Here is a 20,975-nt window from a genome sequence, read left to right as displayed (position 1 = left end):
GTCATTTTTAAGTTTCTAGTAGCTACATTAAAGTTAGTAAAAAGAAACAAATGAAATTCATTTTAATAGTATATTTTACTTAATACAATATATCCAAAATATTATCACTCAACATGTAAAAAGTATAAAAATTATTATTAAAACATTTTACTTTCTTTGTACTAAATTTTCAAATCCAGTGTGTATTTTACACTTACAGCACATCTCAATTTGGACCAGCCACAATTCAAGGGCTCAAGAGCCATGTGTGGTCAGTGGCTATCACACTGGACAGTATAGTTCTCATCTGTCATCACTATCATTGAACTTAAAAACTGAAACCAAAAAAAACTTATCAATACAATAAAATGACCCTGGTGAAGAATAATCGTATAAGGATATGTCATCAGAATCTCCAGGAGGTCCAGACTCATATTCTGGGATTCAGAGTGTTTATTAACAAAGCTGATGAATGACTAATAGGCCTTTTTCTCATTTTGAAAAAAGACGTACTTTCCTTTCTGCAAACAGAACAAAAGGAATGAACTAGCTACCATTTGTTAAAGAAGCTCAACATGCGGATTGTCCATGGGGGCCTCTCCAATTTAAGTTTCTGGAGACATAACTGCAAGTTTCTGTTATGTGTAAAATCTAAGTCAGTGACAGGGGATCGTACCAAAATCATGTGTCTACTACAGCAATTTGTTTCTAAACACTTCTTGAATGTATACAGCAGGTAAAGAATGAGTTTCTCTGCCATTACTGGTAAAGGTCACGCTTTTCTAATTCAGAACTAGAAAATGACTCCCCAAGTGCCCCTTTGGGAAGAGACAGAAGATAAAAACAAAAAATTCCCCAGAGCCCAGTAATCAAACCAGAGAGTCAGGAAGGACTGAAACGCATTGTTCTGCACCCATCCAGCTCATTGTGGATGTGCAGACGGGGAGAACCCGGTATTCCAATGGGAGGGTCACAGACGGACCCGAGGAGATTGTACAAGGCCGTGTAAATGCAGCAGCAAGCGTGACTGGACGATACCAAATGCCAGGTCAAAACACTGGCGATACAGCATTCACAGCTACTGTAACAACTCATCTGTGCTAATGCAATCAATGAATGGCTGATCCAATGCCAAAAAATGTCATTTAATGGCATGAAAAAGAAATGGTTCAATTAAAAAAGTCATTGATTGGGAGGGGGCAAAGAAATCTAGTTTAGCAGCATACTACATATTTGAAGGTAAACGAAATGGAGCAGTCGGCCACTGGCGGCACCACATCACTGTTATTCCTGCCCCCTCAGCAAATGGCTCCGCCAGCGTAGGCTTACTTGTGAACATTCTCTGGTCTCGTGGAAAACTTTCCTTTCTCATCCACCCTCATTTGATTTTCCTTAATCCTAATAGAAGTCCCTAGCAGTCCCATTGTACCATTCCTCCTGGGGGAGATAGAATTTTTTATTATGATTCTTTTGCCGTCTTATCAGTTGCTTCTGATAAGAATACTGAATCTTAAAAGAGAAACCATGCAACTCAAAAGACTGGGAAGTGAAAGCACTTGAAGTATCATGGAAATCTCAAATCATTGGTGTAAAATTGGATGTGCTTTTGAGTGAAAGGACTAACTTGATCAGGAGGTCAGGAGGTTGAAATTCTACATGGCACTACCATGTAGAATTTAAAGAGAAAAACCTAGAAAAAGAGACTGTGAGAAGGTAGCTGAGAGAAGCTTTGGGATCAGTTTCTCTACAACCTGCTGAGATGTAGTTGGGGATGTTCAGGAAGAGGTTGCGTGAACAGGAATGTGATTGATTTATAATGAGATACAACTTAAGGGATGCAGTAGAGGTGGGCGAAGCTGTTGTGCAATAAGATCAATTCACACCCGAAGAAAATTTAAACAGATAAACCAAGACCATGAAACTGGGTCTCGAATAAGATCAACATTAAGAGCAGATGTGCTTTATAGCTGTTTGTTAAGAATGCTGAGAAACTAACATTTTTGTTGCTTTTTGTCCAAGTTGTCAGGATCCATAAATCCACTGGTAGAAACAGGTGATGCCCCTAGATGCAGAGCTTCCGCAGAGAACGCTCCGCAGACACCTCTCTGTTCTTGGGGAGTGGGGCTTGGAGAATAGACCACTCATTATAGTCACTTGCGGCCAAACTCTCTCATCTGTGAACGGAGGCCCTAGAATGGAGGTCTCAAAATCTGTGGATTCTCCAGCTCCTCTGACCGCACTGGCACAAAGGGTCTCTTCTTCCTGTGAACTTGACATTTGTGTTATTAATACTTCAGTAGTACCCCCTTATCCATGGGGGATACGTTCCAAGAACCCCAGTGGATGCCTGAAACCACGGATAGTACTGAACTCTATATATACTATGTTTTTTCCTAACTAACAAACCAATGGGGGGGTAGTGTATACAGCATAGATATGCTGGACAAAGGGATCATTCACGCCCCAGGACAGATGGAGTGGGACAGTGGAGATTTCATCACGCTACTCAGAACGGCACACAATTTAAAATTTATGAATTGTTTATTTCTAGAATTTTCCTTTTAATATTTTCAGACCACTGTTGACCACAGGTAACTGAAGCCACAGAAAGCAACACTGTGGATGAGAGGGGACTACTGTATTTCTATTCATTCATTCAACAACTATGTATTGAATGTCTTCTCTGAGCTGTGCACTGTACAGACACTGGCGGTAAAATAAGGAACCACTCCTGCCCTCTTGATTCTCACGTTCTGGGGGAAGACAGACATTTGTTAATTCATAAAAAAGTAAAACTGCAACTATGATAAAAGTTTCCAAAGTAAAGAACTTGGTCCTAGAAGAGAGTCTAAAAGAAGTGCCCACCTTAGTCAGGGGTATCAGGAATTCAGCTGAGTAGTCTGAAAGATGAGTAAGATTAACCAGGCAAAGAACAGAGCAATGAACATTCCAGATAGAAGGAACAGCATGTGCAAAGGCACAGAGGTAGGAGGAAGCATGCCAAATGGTACGAACTAAAAGAAAGGCAGTGTGATCAGAAGGGAAAGAAGGAGGGAATTCTGGAAATCTGGATGGGACAATGGTAACCTAGAACTAATGTAGCAACAATAGATTTGGAGAAGAGAGGGGAATTGGAGACAAAATGGAAGGGATTTGATGATAAGTTAGTTGGGGCATCAGTTGAGAGGGAAAAGGAGGAATCAAAAATGACTGCTATGTTTTCTAATTCAAATTCAAATGGAGTAATTGAGTGGTAACATACATGGATACAGAAAGCCTTGTGGCTGTGCGTTGGCAGACTGAGGGTTGCGTCGGGGGTGGGACACAGGTTTTTTTGAGGAAGGAGGAAATTCAAAAATTTTATTTTGCCCATGTTAAGGTCAAGTGTTCTCTGTGACATCCTAATGGGTGAGTCAAGAAGGATAAGCAGATATGGACTCAGAAGAAAGGCCTGGGCTTTACAGAGAAATTTGAGAATTATCAATAGCAAGATGGTACTTAAATAGGGAGGAATAGAGATGCTCACCTAGGAGAGAGTTCAGAGAATGAAGGAAGTTCACGTTTAAGCCTCAAGGAACCCCAACATTTAGAAGTTGGGTAAAGACGGAGGAACAAGCATAAGGGACCTAGAAAAAGGAGCCACCTTATAGAGGAAAAAAACAAAAGATCTTTGAATCATAGCAGCCAAAAATCAAAATATTCCAAGAAGGATGTAGTCATCGATGCCAAATACATCTAAGAACACACATTTGACAGGAACAAAGAGGGGTCCACTGGCTCAGGAAACACGGAAGTCCCTGGGCCCTTGGCAAGGCGGTGTCAGTTGCACGTGAGGGGCAGAAGCTGTAATGTGGACGTTCGAAGGGTAAATATGGGAGAGGGGTGAGGGAGTAGCAACAGCACGTGTGAGACAACCCTTTGGGGTGTTTGACTAATAAGGGTAAGAAGGAGGATTTGGGCTCCAGGAGAGTTTCTTTTTTAATGAGTTATACTTACAGTTTGTTTTGATCAGTGATGTGTTGGTAAGTGTTTAACCACTGGCCCTCTGGAGGGAAAGCCCTGGTTTATAGCGTTGCCCAAGTTCCGCAGCGTCAATATACTCACTGGACTTGCTTTCAGGCTACCCCTGTGATATCACTGGATGTGAAGTTGGGAAGAGATGCTCAGAATCAGATCCTGCAAGCCAGTATCAGCTGGTTCCAGTACAGCGCTACTATTAACGTTTGCATTTTGAGGGGTGTCGTCTAATAAAGAGCGAGGGATTTACAATGCAGGATATAGAGACCAAAACCAAAGGGATGAAATCCTCACAAACGAGAGAGCGGAAGGGATTCCAAGGACAGGAGAGAAGCTGGCCTTTGTGGAGAGGAGGAACATTCCTCCACTGTAACAGGAGATAAAAAGGAAACAGGTGCAAAAGGAAATGCTGAGGGAATTCCCATCTGTCTCCTCTTTGTAAAGAAAGAGGCAAGATCATTAGCTAAGAGAGGCAGGGGCTCAGAAATGTAAGCTTAGTGGAAAACATTTGAAATATGCATTGTACAGAGTGGGAGAGTAAGTTGGATTGCTATATTTACAAGTATGGTACCATTTTGGTAACAAGACTAAGCCACTTGAGAGCAGAGACTGTCTGCTATTCCCATTTGTATTCTCTACCAGATGCTATGCCTGATGAGGATCCTGAAATTTGGGATTAAGATCTCTGCCCGGAATGAAACTGACATACTCAAAACTCATCACTCCCTGGTCATTTACTGTTAGACTTGCTGCACAATAAAATTTCCATGGTGAAAATAACCATTCAAACTATTGATAGGCGATTTATTAAAAGAGCTGTGTCAGCATCCCAAATTCACCCAGGGTGGTAAGCTGTACCAAACATACTTTATATTCTAGCTTAGTAGTAGAGAAAGACCCCAAAATTGCTTTTTTCCCTACTCCATAGCTGGTTCCTTATGCCGTGGCTTCCCTCATTTTATAGAAGAATAAGAATCTCACTTACCTGAACCCCGGTTCACCCTCCCTACTTCTGATTGTCACCACACTGACGCTGCAGCCTCCCCCATACCACAGAGAGGACTTGCCACAATGTCTGTATCGTCAGACTGCCCACTTCCATATGCATACAGGACAGGATGGTATGTGCTGGGCAAGTCTCATGGGCTCTGTCCTCTGCCCCAGGATACCAGTGAACACCCACACCCCACTGCCACCACGATGAGGATATACAGCTGCTCTCTCCTTTGTATTTGTTGTCTTTTCATATTTCTAGACTTTTCATCATCCGCAATGGAAGGTCATTCATTCATTCAACATACATTAAGTGCCTATTCTGTGCTAGATTCTATGCGGAATACAAATATAAAACAGACTTTCTCCTCCCTTCCCTGCACAAAGACCACAGCCCGACCTCCTCATGCCTCTTTGGAGCACACGCAGCTGCCATCTGCAGAGCACCTACTGCAGGCGCCACGCCCTGTGGTAAGCATTTTATGTATATTATCTGATTGGCCCCCAAAAGCTGGTCCCTCAGCCAGTAAAATTCATGATGTGGTTTTCTCTGGTCTGCAACATATTAGAAATAATTTTTTCAAAAAGCCAAATGCATTCAATTTAAAGGACTGTTCTATATTCCAAAATTGCATCACTTCTACTTTTGTTAATAATAAAATATCCCTTTATTAAATAATATTGGTGGATTTGATCTGGGATGTTTTCCTTTTGATTTGTACATTCTTAGTTGACAAACTATGTGTGCTTCCCGTATTAGTAATGACCCTTTGATTGCAAGTAATAAAGAACTCAACAAACAGGCACACAGAACTGAATTCAGTGGTGTATGACCTTCGGGTATGATTTGATCTAGAAGCTCATGATGTTCCTGGAGCTCTGGCTCTTTCTTGGTGATACTTCTCCACCTGGCAATCCCCTTTGTGACAACTTCATCCCCAGGCAGGGTTCTCTTATTGTAGCTGCAGCCCTTCCAAGCCTCAAATCAGCCTGAGGCACTGTTTAAAGAAAGTGGAAGGGTTTTGTTGCCGTGGTCCAAGCAAAAGTCCCGAGGTTCACTCTGATCGCACCAGCTGCATCACTTGTTCACCCGGGAACAAATCACTGTGGCCATGGGAGCACTGCAGGATGGAATGTTCTCGTGTTGTAACCTCTGGGAGAGAGGCAGACACTCTTTCCCAGTGGAGTTGAAGCAGGAGGAATAATAACAACATCAACAATAGCTAACAGAGGGTACTGGGTGCCAGGGGCCTTTAAGTACTCATAACTTATCTGAGTTAATCCTCACAGCCACCAGAAGTGGTAGATTTTTTTAGGAGCCCTTTTCACAGATAAGGACACTGAGGCTTGCCGATGAAAGTAACTTGTGTAGTCACCCAGTTAGTGAGATTAGAATCCAGGTGCACCTACCCCGGAGGCCAAGCTCCTGCCCACAGTGCTGCATTTCTGCCCTGCCTCACAGGCTGGAGCTTTTGCAGCTACCCTGTCACCAGGAGGAGAGAGCCTGCCTGAGCCAAAGCCAAAAAGCAAGAAAGGAGAGAGAAATTAAGTCCTGATCACTTCATTTGAACCTGTAGATCAAACCATATCTCCTGCTGAAACCGCTTCGGCATGAAGCTCACTTTGCATGAAGCTATAGCCAGCTCTGAACTAAGAGATACACGCCAGTAAATTCTCTCTCTTATTTTTTTTTTTCCTTTGGCTTCTGCACATCTGAGCTTTTTACTACTTGCAACAGAAGAAAACTTAACAAATACAGTAAAGAAATACAAATATTTCTGACGAGGACTGGATAAATTCTATGCCATAATAAATCGCAGCGCTGGAAATCAACATTGTGTGGATCAATACCTCTGTACAGCTAATCCATGTGTGTGAGCTTGCTGTTTCCTTGTTAACATTATCTAAGTTATCCTGGAATCGAAGGATTATTTTTAAAAAGAACAAAAATATTGTAAACAACAATTAAGCAGGATGTGCCAGTCGTCAGGTGACATTTTGTTTTCTCTGCCCTAGGGGTGCTCCTGTATTTGGTGAAGAACATCCAGCAACCTGATATGTGAGGCAGTATGATTCCTTCCCCCTTGTAAATCAGAGCAAAGGTCACGAATCCCTCACAGACTATGATGCTTCTATAGGGAGATGGTCTCCCTGAAAGAGCCCTGCAATGGTAGCGCCCTACAGAAACCTGAGAGCCTTGACGCTTCTGCTCTTACAAATGGACTCTCACCTCAAGGTTATAAGCTCTGTTGAGCACCAGGGTTCTATTTACACAGCAGAAAGTGAAAACAAGATAATCAGTAATAAAACCACTCCGTGAGACACTAATCTCTTTATTTTAAGCCAGGGCCCAGTTTTTCCTGATCTGATCAGCTCTTGATCTTTGTTGACTAACTGTGGGGTCATAGTCTTTCTAACCTGCCATCCAAACCCCCCAGGATTCCCCTAACTCCTATTCCCCTGAGAAGGACATGGACCCTACAGGAGAGACCAGCACAGGCCGTTGGTAAAGAAACCCCGGTTCCTGATCACATTTCGTCCTGGGTCTTATTGTCCCCACAAGCCTGAATGGTAAATTGACATTCTGGGGCAGGAGAATTACGCATGCGGGAACTACAGTAATTATGTTAATTAAGGAGACCTTTCTGCTGTGAGGTTTCCAGAGCAGGAAGCAGATTGTGTCCGAGATTTACAGTAGAAGTCCTAAAAATAGGACCTCAGGCATGCCCCAGGGGTGATGACAGAGGTGGCTGGGAGGTTAATCTGGGAACAAAGAAAATGTGCTGGAACCAAACATGAACAGGCACCAACAGAAGGTCTGAGACTGTGAACCTCATGAATAAGGGAGGGGGGGGAGGGAGAGGGGAGGGGGAGGGGAGGAGGGGAGGAAGGGAGGGAGGGGAGGGGAGGGGAGGGGGAGGGGGGAGGGGAGGGTGGAGGCAAGAAGGAAAAAGCTGTGCAAAGAACCATCCTTTCTGGAAACTCATGCAGGGAAAAAAAAAGTCAAACCCAAAATTAATTTGAAACAGCAAAGACAAGAAAGGTTGCACAGTCGCTGATTGAGGTGAGAGCAAGGCAAGGTGGGCGGCGGTGGAGCGGCTGGTGGGCATGCGCGCTGCATCTCCAGGCAGGCGATGGACCTGCGAGGAGAGAGGTGTGAGCAGATCCTGCCCCTGGGGGAAGCTGGAGCCCAGAGGAATAGAGGGGGCGCTCTCTCCCTCTGTCAGTGACACTCTTGAGTGGCCCACGCTGGACACCCAGGAAGTGCTGTTAACCTTAGGATCACAGGGCCATCTGACACATCTCCACGTTCATTCAGACAAAGCAAAGAAAATCACATCCGATTTTTTTTTTTCTCTAAAGTGTATTCTTTTTCTGCATAACATCAACGCACAACAGAGAGGTTTACTCAAATTAACCTTTAGTTGAAAGTGTCACCAAGTGCCTCAAGAAACTCAAGGGTGGGTCCAGAAGCAAGTAACTGTTTTTCCAAGTTGTTTCTTTTCCTTTTGTATATTAAGGAGATGTAACCACCAGCCATCCTGAAAATGACCAAGCCTCACCACAAGAGCTACACCCATGACCTTTGCCTTATTTCTAGTGCAAAGATCTCTCCAGGAGGAGCGTGGGCCTCACTATGTGGAAGCGTGTTCTCCAGCTGAGCCTGTGCAAACGAATACCCACCTCTCCCTTTTGAATATTCATTCCCCGACCAAATAAAAGTGCCTGCTTCCTTCTGTTCAGGGACGCCATGACTTTGGAAATGATTCCTCATGGCCTCCTTTTTGCTGCAGATACACTTTACTTTGTGAGACAACTTCCACTGGCGTAGAGTCTTATTTAACTCACCAGGAGGTGAGCCCACTTGGTTTGGTATCAAAAGGGCATCCCTTCCTGACCCAGAAAATGAGGAATCACTTGTTTTGTTTGTTTCTAGAACCAAACATTCCTGACCCAGAAAATGAGGAATCACTTGTTTTGTTTGTTTCTAGAACCAAACCTTATCTCTGTGCAGGAAATTCTCCCTGTTTCCAAACCTGTTAAGATATCCTCTGTTCCTAAAAGGAAAACAAACAAAAGTCCTCTTTCAAGACCTTAATTGCCGCCTCCAGCTTCAGCTCCAGATTTCTGCCTCCTTTCATGGCCATGAGTCTACAACAACAGGCCATCCCCACTCTTTCTTACCATCTCTTCCCCTTCAACCCTGAGAATCACCACTCCCACCCTCACTTCTCCATCGGAACTGCTTTGGGATAGCTCTGATACCCTCATCACTGAAGTTAATGTCTCTCCTTTGAGCCACATCATCCGTGGCCATTCTGTGGCAATCAGAAGTGTTACCTCAGAACTGACGTCCAGCCCTCAGAACTGCCTTTGTTTTGGTGTCAGTGATCCATTTGGGGCGTGGTTCTCTAACCACTTTGAAACTCTCTCTGGCAGTGGTTCTTACCCAGAATCAGAATTTCCTGGGGCTTGTTATAAGGCAGATTGTTGGATCCCACTTCAAAGTTTTTGATTCCGTAGATCTGGGTGGGACCCAGAATTTGCATGTCACATAAGTTCCCAAGAGATGCTGATGTAGCTGGTCCAGGGACCACTCTTGAAGAACCACTGCTGGAATAGTTGTCAACCCAGGCTGTGCATTAAAATTGCCCGGGGCTGGGATGCTTTTAAAACTACAATGCCTAGGCCCTACCCTGAACCAATTTAGTGAGACTATTTGGGCTGGGGTCTGGGCTGACCCTGTGATTCTAACATGCAGTCAGCGTTGACAACCTCTGCATTTGCCTCCTTCCCTAGTTCCACTTTGTCATGCCCACCTCTACAGTGGCTGTGTGTCAGGCTCAGTCCCTCTGATTTTTGCCCTTCAACCTCTGTATTCTCTCCCTCCAGGTGGAAAATTATGAGCCTGACCTAAAGCAGTGGCTCTGGAGAAAGAGACAAGGTCAGCTTTGAGAGGTATTCAGAATCTAGAAATACCTCTACTTAATGACCAATTAAATATGGGCATTAGAAGGGACAAATAATTCACTTATTTAGTAGTGGGTATAGAAATAGTATTTTGCAGTGCTTTTCTAATACTGAGAAGACCACAGTCAGCATCTCCCTCCAGTATTTTTACACAAATATTATGACAAAACCCGTGTCCACCAGATAGAAAATACTTTACTCCTGTTAAAGAACAAAAATTCAACCAAGTAAATTTAAAGATCTGATTGGCTTTATTCAGCAATTCATGAATCGGGCAGCATCTCACCCAGCAAATAGATAGGAGCTCCAAGGAGTTGTACAAAAATGGAAAGTTTTTGTAGGCAGAAAGAGGATGGGACAAAGTTAAAAGAGTGGAGTATTTCAGGCAAGATCACGTTCCCTTAGGGGAAGGCTGGGGGTCTTCTCAGGCAGATGACCTCACTAGTGTTGATCAGGAAATTCCACTCCTGGGAGAGGCTGCAACTGCAATTAGGTTAGGCATTACGTCTTGGTGGGGCTTAGCATAAGTGACTCCGTTTTGGGCCTTTTGTTTCTTTTTAACACTCATCTGTGCGGGGATCAGAAGGCATAACTCCCCTTGGTACTTTGCCAAAAGAGCAATCAGGCCTATTTGAAAATGAGATTTTGTTTTTGTTTTGTTTGTTTCACATTCTTGGAGGTTTCCTTTCTTTTCTTTTTCCTTCGATAAATCCAAACATCAGTAATAATACCCCACTTGCTATTTATGTTTTGGTGTCTATTTTCTTTCTCTCTACACACATTCACACACAAACAGCTTCCTTTTTCCTTTTCTTTTACTATATTTTCCCTCTTTGTGTTCAAAGTAGTCATTTGTTCCTGGAATACAAGATAGATCAATATTAAAGTATTTATCCACAGAATTCATTACAACAAATTAAATATGCAGGCAGTGAAAAGACTTTTGATAAAGATGACCAATCACAACTATTGCAGAAATAAACAGAAATGCCCTGAGAATGCTAAAGACTAGTATCAAAGCCTCAGATCCAACATCATATTGCATGTAAAATAACAAGCAATCTCATTAAAAAAAGAAAGAAAATGGGGATGGCTTCAAGCATCATATATAGTCAACAATGTTTTGGCAATTCTAGCTAATGCAATAATAAAAGAAAAGAAAATGAGTGGTATAAATTTGGAAATGAAAACAGCAAATTATCTTTATTTATAGATTACACAGCCATATGCCTAGAAAACCCAAAAAAATATAGTAATAATTTTTTTAAAACTATTAGAATTAAAAGGTAAATTTGGTTTTCAAAAAAAGTCTAAAAAATACACAAAAATCATCTTTGTACTAGTAGAAGTCATTTAGAATGAAAAAGAAGTTTAAAAAATTCCATCAGTGATTACATTAGAATTTTTAAATTGCCAAGGAATCAACGTAACAAAAAGGGTCTATGTGAAGAACACAATGAAAACATAAAATAAGATCTAAATAAACGGATGGAATAAGTTAATATCACAAAAAAGTCACTCCTTCTCAAAATTAAATTAATTTAACGTCCTATAAAAATCATAAAGGATTCTTTAATGAAAATGGACAAGATGATTTTAAATTTTCTATTGAAAAATCAATGTGTAAGAATTGCTAAAATAATGTAGAACAAAGAAGAGTAAGGGAGAGACTATGTATGAATTGGTGCTATCAAAATAGTATGGTTCTGGCCCAAGACTGGTCAAAGAAATCAGTGGGAAAGAGTCCAACAACAAACCCAAGTATGTACAGAAACTTAATACATGATAAAGGCAGTATTTAAATTCAGTAATGAAAGAATGGTTTATTTTATAAATGAGACTGGAATAATTGGCTATTCATCTGGAATAAAGCAATGTTAGTCCCTTACTTCAGGCCTTAGACAAAAATAAACTTCAGATGGATTAAAGATCTAATGTAAAAAAAACGAGGAATGATTATTGGGAGAAAATTTAAGATGATACTTATCTAGCCATTGGGTGAAAAACTTCTTGTTAAGCAAGAAAGGAACCCAAAAGTCATTTTAAAAACTACATACATTTTATATCAAAGATCAAAAATGTCTAAATGGCAAAGCACACCATAAATAAAGTCAAGTGGTCTATGATAGATAGGAAAAAATGTTTGCCATTATCTGAAAGCCAAGAGTTAATATCCGTGCTGTACAACGAGAGACAAAATAATTTTTTTAATCAAATGAACAATAGACAAATGGGCATGGAGTAATAAACAGGAAATTTATCCAGGGAAAATGCAGAGGGCCAATAAACGTTTGAAAAGAGGATCAGTCTCACTAGTGGACAGGCAAACGCAAATCAAAACGCAGATAAGATGCCTTTCTCCACCCTCCTATTAGAAAAATGTAGAGACTAGTGAGGAGGAGGAGGAGGAGGATGACATATCTATACATACTGTGCCAGCCACTGTTCTAAGCATACACATACACTGTCAGGGGCCGAATAACAACATTTCTGTCAACGATGGACCGCGTGTATGACGGTGGTCCCATGAGATTAGTACCATCTAGTCTAGCTGTGTGGTAGACTATACCGTCTAGGTTTGTGTAAGTACATTCTATGATGTTCGCACAACAACACAATTGCCTAACGAGGCATTTATCAGAAGGTATCCCCCTCGTTAAGCAAGACATAAATGTAATAGCTCATTTAATCCTATCAACAACTCGTGAGGTGGGCACTATTTTTACCCCCATTATATAGATGAGGAAACTATATATACCCATCTGAAATACAATTCTCATAAAAAAGTACATATCCTTACTGCATTCAGAGTTCTCTGATAATTACTATTCTATTCTATGTTACTTTACTTAGAAATTGCTGGTGAGGACCCAGTAAATTAATTTTACGATACGTAAATGGTTAAACCCGCAGTTTGAAGAACACTAACCTAGAGAGATGTTCATAAAATGTTAAATTAGAATAACAAGTTTCCGAGCAATGTGTATACTGAGATCTCATTTACGGAAGAAGAAAGGAAAGAAGTGGGGGAAGATGGGAGGGAGGATGCATCCTATATAGAGAGAGCCTGTACTTCGTAGAAATGTATCTGTGCGTTTACGAGAACAGGAAAAGGCGTGGAAGGAGCCGCATCTAACTGTTCACATTGGTTACCTCAGGGGTGGGCATGGTCGGAGAGAGATTTTCAGCTTTTCCTTATATATTTCTGTTTTGTTTGGCATGCTGCAAAAACAATGCATTGCATTTGGAATTTCTTAAGAATAATTCAACAAACTAGGACAAAACAGTTTTGCAATCTGTAAATTTCTGTCCTCTGGGATACATTCTAAGTTTTTCTAACTTTATTGCCTCTCACACTTGAGTGGCTCCCATTCAGCATTTGGCTCCCATTTATTAAAAAAATAAATCTTTCAATTTCATCTATAAAACCTATTGGGAGAGAGATAAACCTGATTATGCTGTCTTCTTATCAAGAGAGAAGGGTAAATGATTATTCTCACCTACAGTAATAATGTAATTGAATGAAAGGGATAGGATCTCCATGGAAAAATATCCAAGAAGAGGCACAAAAGACGTTTACAGGGGAGAGGTATAATTCCATTTGAATGAAGTTTTATTCATTCATTCAGCATGCACTTGATTTGATTTATTTTACCTTTTGACATACCAAATTCTCTTTATATTTTGCACTTTACATATAATAGCTCATTTAACTGCCAGAGGTTTCCCCTATACCAGAAGGTTTAGTATCTCCTTTAGGCCTTCCTCCAACTGAATTGTTCAAGATTCTGGGGGCTTATTCAGTTCAAACATCAGACAAGCCTGGTTCCTTCTTCCAAATGCCAAGGGGGGAAAATAATTGGAATTTTCAATCAACTTCTGTGGTTGTCGTTAGTGCTGTTTGCCAGCTCCGTCTTCTGGGCACATGCTAGGATTGCACTACCCTGCCCACTATGGGGTTAGATGCAACTATAGGTCTTGCTTTGGCCAATGAAATGAGAGCAGAAGTGATGTCTCTTTTAAGATCCAGTATGTGAATTTGCCACATCCTTTTCTGCCTCTGCAACGATGGAAGCGGATGTCAAGAAGCAATCGCCATCAGCCTGAGTCCTCATGGTGCACATACACAGTGAGTGAGAAATAACCTCGTGTTGTGTCCAGCCACCGAAACTGCAGTACTGCTTGTTGCCACAGTATCACTTAGCCTAGCCCGACTGATGCCCTCCATGGGCACTTAAGTCTTAATTGCAAACTCCTGGCATACATTACCGTTAAGACCTGTACCTCGCTGACAAAAGAATGTTTGTCCACTGCTGTGGTGATGTCCTTGCTCTCCGGAAACCTGCCAGAGCCCAGTGGTGCACACAGTGGGCTTCATGCCTGTGATATTTTTAGTTACACTCAAATTCTCAACTACTGCTTCCCCTGAAACACAATACCCTTGCCTGAGTGGCTGGGTACAGAGGAGCTTCTAGCCTTAGCCGTCAGCTACACAGGAATTCTTAGTAACCCTTAGCATCAGTGTTGCCCTCAGGTCACTAAAGCAACTACTCTCCTCATGGGAGTTTCTCTTTGGAATCCTTGGAGTCTTTATCTGATCAAGAATCTTGGTCAGGGCCACTTAGGGCCACTTCATCATGCTTAACTAATTTCAAATACTGGGATACGGGGTTTAGATTTTGATCTCTTGCCCCCAGAAAACACCAAGTTCCAGATGCAATGGGTGAAACTCTTCCAAGGAGTTTACACTAAAGAGTCTCAGGAAGAAGCAGCCTTCCTCAATCCAAGGAAGGTTTGGTTACATTCAGTGCTCAGCTAGAGCCAGCTCCCACAGGCTCCTGAGAAGCAATCTGTGTGTCTCTTTCCATCTGCCTTCAGGGACTCAGGTTGGTAGCTTGAAATCAACCATGAAGGAATATTTACACAATAGGAATTAGCAATTGCTACAATCAAGATTATTGTTTTTCCTTGGAGATCCAGCTGTTAAACCGTTAGCAGCACGCCACTAATTCCATCCATCCTCCTCCCCTGCAGGTGCCCACGCCTTACACTTTCATCACTGAGAGGGCTCTCTAAAGTGGTTCTTCCTGTGATAAGGAAAATCGTTCTACCTTTTCTTGATATTTGCCCCTGTGACTTAGTAGTCACTGGCTTACTGTTCTAAATTTCACCTCACTTGATACTCTATTGTAAAGAAACTGTGTGCCAGGTACTAAGAATACAACAACAAGCAAAACAAATTCTCCCGTCTCTGTTAGAGCTTCATTTTAGAAGTCTAGATCAAGGACACCAACCACTGGTATAAAATATTTTAATTATATAATACCTTTTATTTGTCATTTTTGTGTACCTTAGTCTCCTCAGAGTTACTGAATTAATTTCTGCGATTGTTTCAGGTACAGCAATTATAGTAGCCAACGGTTACTGGTTTGTTTAGCCCATAGCACTTCCTTTTGGGAACTGCTCTGCTCCACACCATGTAATTCTAGTAGAACTCTCAATCAAGACACCAGTGTCCCCTGCCCCAGTGATGCACAGATGGCTGAGGATAGCAAGCATATCCCACTCCCCTGGATACAGAGATTGTTCCAGAATAGGCATGTGGCCCATCAGAATCCTTTTGTAGAGACAGATATGGATTCTGGAAGTCTGAAAGGTCTTCAATTCTTCTGAGAGCATGAGATATAAGAACCGTATAAGCCTGGGGGAGTCCCATCACATGGAGATAGTCTGTAAGAGAATGAAGCCAATGCAGATCAAAGCAGACCTAAGAAGTGAGGAGGAAGGGAGGGAGGGAACGTGATGATATTGTTTATTTAAACCTCAAATCCATGCCTGAAACCAAACTAACCTGTGGACTCTTCAGTTACAAGAGCCAATCAATTCCTTTTGGCTTAGACTACCTTGAGTTGAGTTTCTGTCAGGTGGATAGAGTCCTGATTAATGCAGCAAAGTAAGGGAGAACTTAGGAAACAGCATTCTGTCCATGGTGAGCTTCAAAGACATGAGGCCAGGCAGATGACCTGATGGCAGGTGTGAAGGAAATCCAGCAGACCAACCACAGGGGCCTGCAGGAGCAGAGGAGCCCCTGGGGTCCCTGTCTGTAGGAGCTCTGGATCTTGTGCAGTCCAGTGCCCTGGCTTGCAATAACAGTGCAGAGGCATCCAAAATCTGTTTATGTCTATAAGAGAGAGACACACACACAGATAGATGTCTGTAGAGAAAACACTTATCTCTGGGTGAAGAAAAACAAGAGAGAAGTGAGGTTCTCCAAAGGCAGTGCTACGACTAAAATCTTTGCAAGCAAGTCTTTTATTCTCTTTCCCCTCTTTTCTTTGTGATCCTCAATGGAAGCAATGAGGGCAACCCAAGGCTCTTGTGAGTTTAAGATGGTCAGTGTTTCCCCACCAGAAAACTCAGGTGTGGCCTGCAGAGTTCTATGGTTGTCATGATGTGTGTGCGTGTGTCTGTGGTTTAACTAACAATGCATCTGCTAGGCACGAAAGATTTGTACCCAGAGAAGGATTGAAAGCCTGCCGAAAGAAGGGAAAGTGCACGGGCTCTCTTTATCTTTCTGTTCATGTTTCCAAATACAGTGCAATTTCCCTGTCTTGTCTGATTAAGTTGATCTTAAACAGACTGTGATTTAGAGGAAAAAAGAAAACCAAGTATTTCTAACAATTTCAAACCATTTATCTTGATTAAAATGACAGTCTTTATATCCAAACAAGCCTGTCTTATTTAAACCTACATGGAGAAAAGGCCTTCATCCTAAGTAATGGATGATCAGTATTTTCTAAAATCCTTTATAAAAATATGAGTTGAAAGGATATCTTAGAAACACACAAAGAGATCTAGAAATGGACCTATTTCTATGTTAAAACAAAACCAAAACCAACCAACTGACAAATAAAAATTCATGACTCTGCAGACCCTCTAGTGATTACCCTCTTTCCTTCTCTTTCCTTCCTTATACTTGAAGGTCATGCTGTCTCCATTTTTCTCACTTCCTTTTGGTACCTGCAGCCCACCTGCAGTCAGATTCCACCCCCACCGTTCCTCCAAAACCGCATCTTCCCACATCAACCGTCTCTCTCCTCCTTGCCAAATCCAGTGAGGCTCTTTGACCTCGTTCTATCTGAGTGAGTTCCAGATTCTAACACTGTTTTCTCTTCCCTGGGCTTCTGGAACACTAATCCCTCTGGTCTTGCTCCTTTAAAAACATTACCTAACTGTTGATCATGTGCCAGGAACTCTGCTATGGATTTTACCTATGGCCATATGTACATATCACAACATCCCTACGACTGTCCTTTTACAGAGGAGGAAAGAGGCTGGGGAAGCTGGCCCAAGGTCACAAAGCTGGAACGTGGCTGTATTCACTGGGCTGCTTCCCGAGGCCATGCTCTTCATCCACCACCATAACCATGAGGACAAGAAGAACAGCCCTGACTCACCCATCAGCTGATAAGTTGTCTTTCTTCTGAATTTTGTCATTGTAAATGAAAAAGATATCTTAGACAGGACATAGAATTTCTGCAAACACTTCCTTTGTGTCTGGTACCAGGAAAGCTTTGCATATGCACTTCTTCAGGTCATCAGCAAAACAAGCCTAGGGGACCATGACCATCATTATCTCTATTTTACAGTTAAGGAAACAATGGTTGAAAGAGGTTTCCACAAATCACAGAGCTCCTTAGTGGCAGGGCCCAAATTCCTCCTTAGGTAAGAGTGACTCTAAAGTGAGCACTCAGAACCGACGCCCTTCTCTCCAGTCCCCTGCAGGACCCCTCTCCCCCTGCCGTCTTCATCTCCTCCCTCCTATCTTCATTGCCTCCCCCCAATCCAGTCCTCTCCTCGCTCCCTCTCCTCACTGCATGCTCTATCCAGGAAGATCTCAACCAGACACATGTACTCAACCCTGCACTCTCAACCCCAAGTCTGCATCTCCAGCCTCTTCCAGGTCCAAAAGCACTCATCCCTCTTCCTGTGACAGTCTCCATTTTCATATTCCAAAGTCATCTCAACCAAAAAAAAAAAAAAAAAAGTCGAAAGAAAATACAAACATAGTCATCTTTCTACCAAAACTCAAATGTCTTCCTCCTGCACTTTTTCTCCCAGTGACAGCACCATCAATTAGGCAAGAAATGTGAGAGTTATCCTTACCCTGATCTCTTCTCCCTCACCTTCCTCATCAACGCGGTCCCCAAGCTCTATTAGCTCCATCTTACCTAGGTTGCATCAGCCCCTCTCCTTTTGACTCACACTGCTCCTACTTTCATCTATGCCCTCGTCTTTTCTTGCCAGGATTCCTTCAGTTACCTCCTGACCGGTCTGTCTCCAACATTGCACGCCTCTGACATTTACCTCTACAATGCTGCAAAGCAATCTTTCTACCTGAATTGTCACCCTGCTGCTTAAACTCTGAAGTGACATGGCTGGTTGCCTTCTCAATCTCCATCTCATCCATTCCCCGTTGGATGGCAGCCATGTGTTTGTGCAGGTTTGACTCCTCTTCCAGTTCATGGATGGACAATATTCCACACATGAGCTTATCAACACATGGAATTCCCTAACTGTGATTGAAGGTGAGCATGGCACTCAGTTGGTCCAATCAGGATGACAGGACCATCTCAGGATGTTTATTGGATCATTAAGAGAGAAACTAAACTTTCTTCTATCTCTGGACATAAGTGTTGGCAGCCATCTTGCAACAATAAGGCAAGTCAGGCTTAGGCTAAAGACGACATTTCACAAGGTTCTCAGGTCTAAGCAATTTTTTAAAGAGTCATTCAGGAGAACATGTGTATCTCAGGTCTTCTGGGATGTGTCTTCCAATCTGGAGTCTTTCCTCTGTGTATGTAAATGACATTGTTAAAAACCCTTTGAAGACAATAATTGAATTTGTATAAAATTACATCAGGTTGATCCATATGAAATTGCAGTTTTTTTGGGTCAAAAATGTGGAATATTGCCATTTTGTATGGTTCAACTTGATAAATGTCCATCTCTCCATCTCCCTTTGAAGTTCCTTAAAAGCAAGGACCACTTTTGTGTTGCTAGAGCCCAGCAGTACATCTTTCTAGTAGTTCAATAAATGTTTGTGAAATTGAACGGATAAATTCAATCTAACACTCTGCTTCTAAGATAAGGCTCTACAGTCGCCTCCTACTTTTCTGAGGCCTCCTTCCCAATATCCTTCCTTCCTTCCCCACAACTCTCTAAATGTGAGACTTACCAAGGTCTTTTTTTCTTTTCTTAAGAAACTTTTCTTATGGTCTCATGTACTCCCATGGATTTGTCTACTCACCCTACCCCACACATACACACACACAGACATTTGCCACACTTATATGTCCAGTTTCAACTCCCCTCCCAAACTCTACACTGAAATTTCCAATTACATATAGGACACCCTATATAGATGTCCTCTCTTTACAGACATCTCAAAATAGAACTCACCACGTGTCTCTTCCCTCTACACAGAAATTTCCTACAGGTCTGCTCTTTTACAGCCTAGCTTGGTTAATAGCACCACATCTTCCTCATGGCATAGGCTCAAAACCTTGTCATCATCTTAGACTAAATCATGGTCAATTGTCAAATTCTGTTTCCATACTCATTCTGTTTCTAAGCCATCTCTCTTCCGTTTCCTCCTTCTTACACCCACTGCCAACGCCCCAGTTCACTGGCAAAGTCTCTTCCACCTTAAACATCCTTTATTCTATGGCAAGAGTAATCTCTCTATAAAATTTCTATAATCTTTCTGTATAATCTTTCCATAATATAGTCTTACCATACATCTTCCCTTTCAGAACCTTTAATGATTTTCCATTGATATAACACAAATACACAATGTAAATATTTATTTATTATTTATTTATTTTTTTAATTTTTTTTTCCCCCAAAGCCCCAGTAGATAGTTGTATGTCATAGCTGCACATTCTTCTAGTTGCTGTATGTGGGACGCGGCCTTAGCATGGCCGGAGAAGCGGTGCGTCGGTGCGCACCCGGGATCCGAACCTGGGCCGCCAGCAGCGGAGCGCGCACACTTAACCGCTAAGCCATGGGGCCGGCCCCACACAATGTAAATATTAAGAGAAAGTTAAGGTAGAAGCAAGATGAGGATGTGGAAGAGTTACTCAGGATTGATTGCCTGTAAGAGGTGAGCTTCGAGTCAGATTTTGTAGGAAGAGACAGGAATAATCTTAACCAAGCCAGGGGGGAGCAGAGATGTTGTCAAGAGAGTAGAATTGATGGGAATTCCTTTCTGGTCCCAATGCTTCAGAAATTACTGCATCTAAATCAGAAAATGGCATTTGTCCGACTTTCCATATCAGATGACTAACATTAAAGTAATTATTTTTAAAGTCTAAGTATTTCCATTGAAAAAGTGAGAAACAACGCATAAAAAACTATAAGAGCTTTATTGTCGGCCTTTTCATGCTGCTGCAATACTCTTGCATTGATGATCCAAAGGGAAATGAAAGCGCCAACAGTTTTGCTATCAAGAAACAGGTCAAACATTTAGGACTTGACCTGAAGAGTTGCTTTTGACGGTTGCAGCTGTAGAACATATTTGGTATTTGTTCCGGGAACACGTTTTGAGATTCTGTCAAACAGAATCAGGATCCCCTGGATCAAGGTGGCAGAGAGCTATTTCAAACACTTTACAAGTAGGTGAGGTATTCAATCAATCGGCAAATATCCTTGGACTGATTTCGTTTCAATTCTTGTATTTTCATGGGGCATATCAAAGGGAACAATCTGGTTTTGAAAATATTCATACCAAAATAACGTAACAACTGTGTCAGCCCAATGCTACCTCAACTTCGAAAGTAATTACATCAAATTCTGAAGTACATAGAATATAAATTAGGATATTTTTTTCCAGCACCCTTGGAAATATCTGAACTAGTGCTATTATCAGAGTTCTAGTAATACATTTAAGCCTTAAGACGTTTAAGCAAAAGTGTCATTCCTTCCCACAAGCTACCAAGTTCCCAATCTTGTTT

Source organism: Ceratotherium simum, chromosome 16 (genome assembly GCF_057802395.1).
Source record: "Ceratotherium simum simum isolate JZ-2026a chromosome 16, ASM5780239v1, whole genome shotgun sequence".
Classification (NCBI taxonomy): Eukaryota; Metazoa; Chordata; class Mammalia; order Perissodactyla; family Rhinocerotidae; genus Ceratotherium; species Ceratotherium simum.
The sequence above is the reverse complement of the archived record's forward strand: the minus strand, read 5'-3'. Positions refer to the sequence as shown.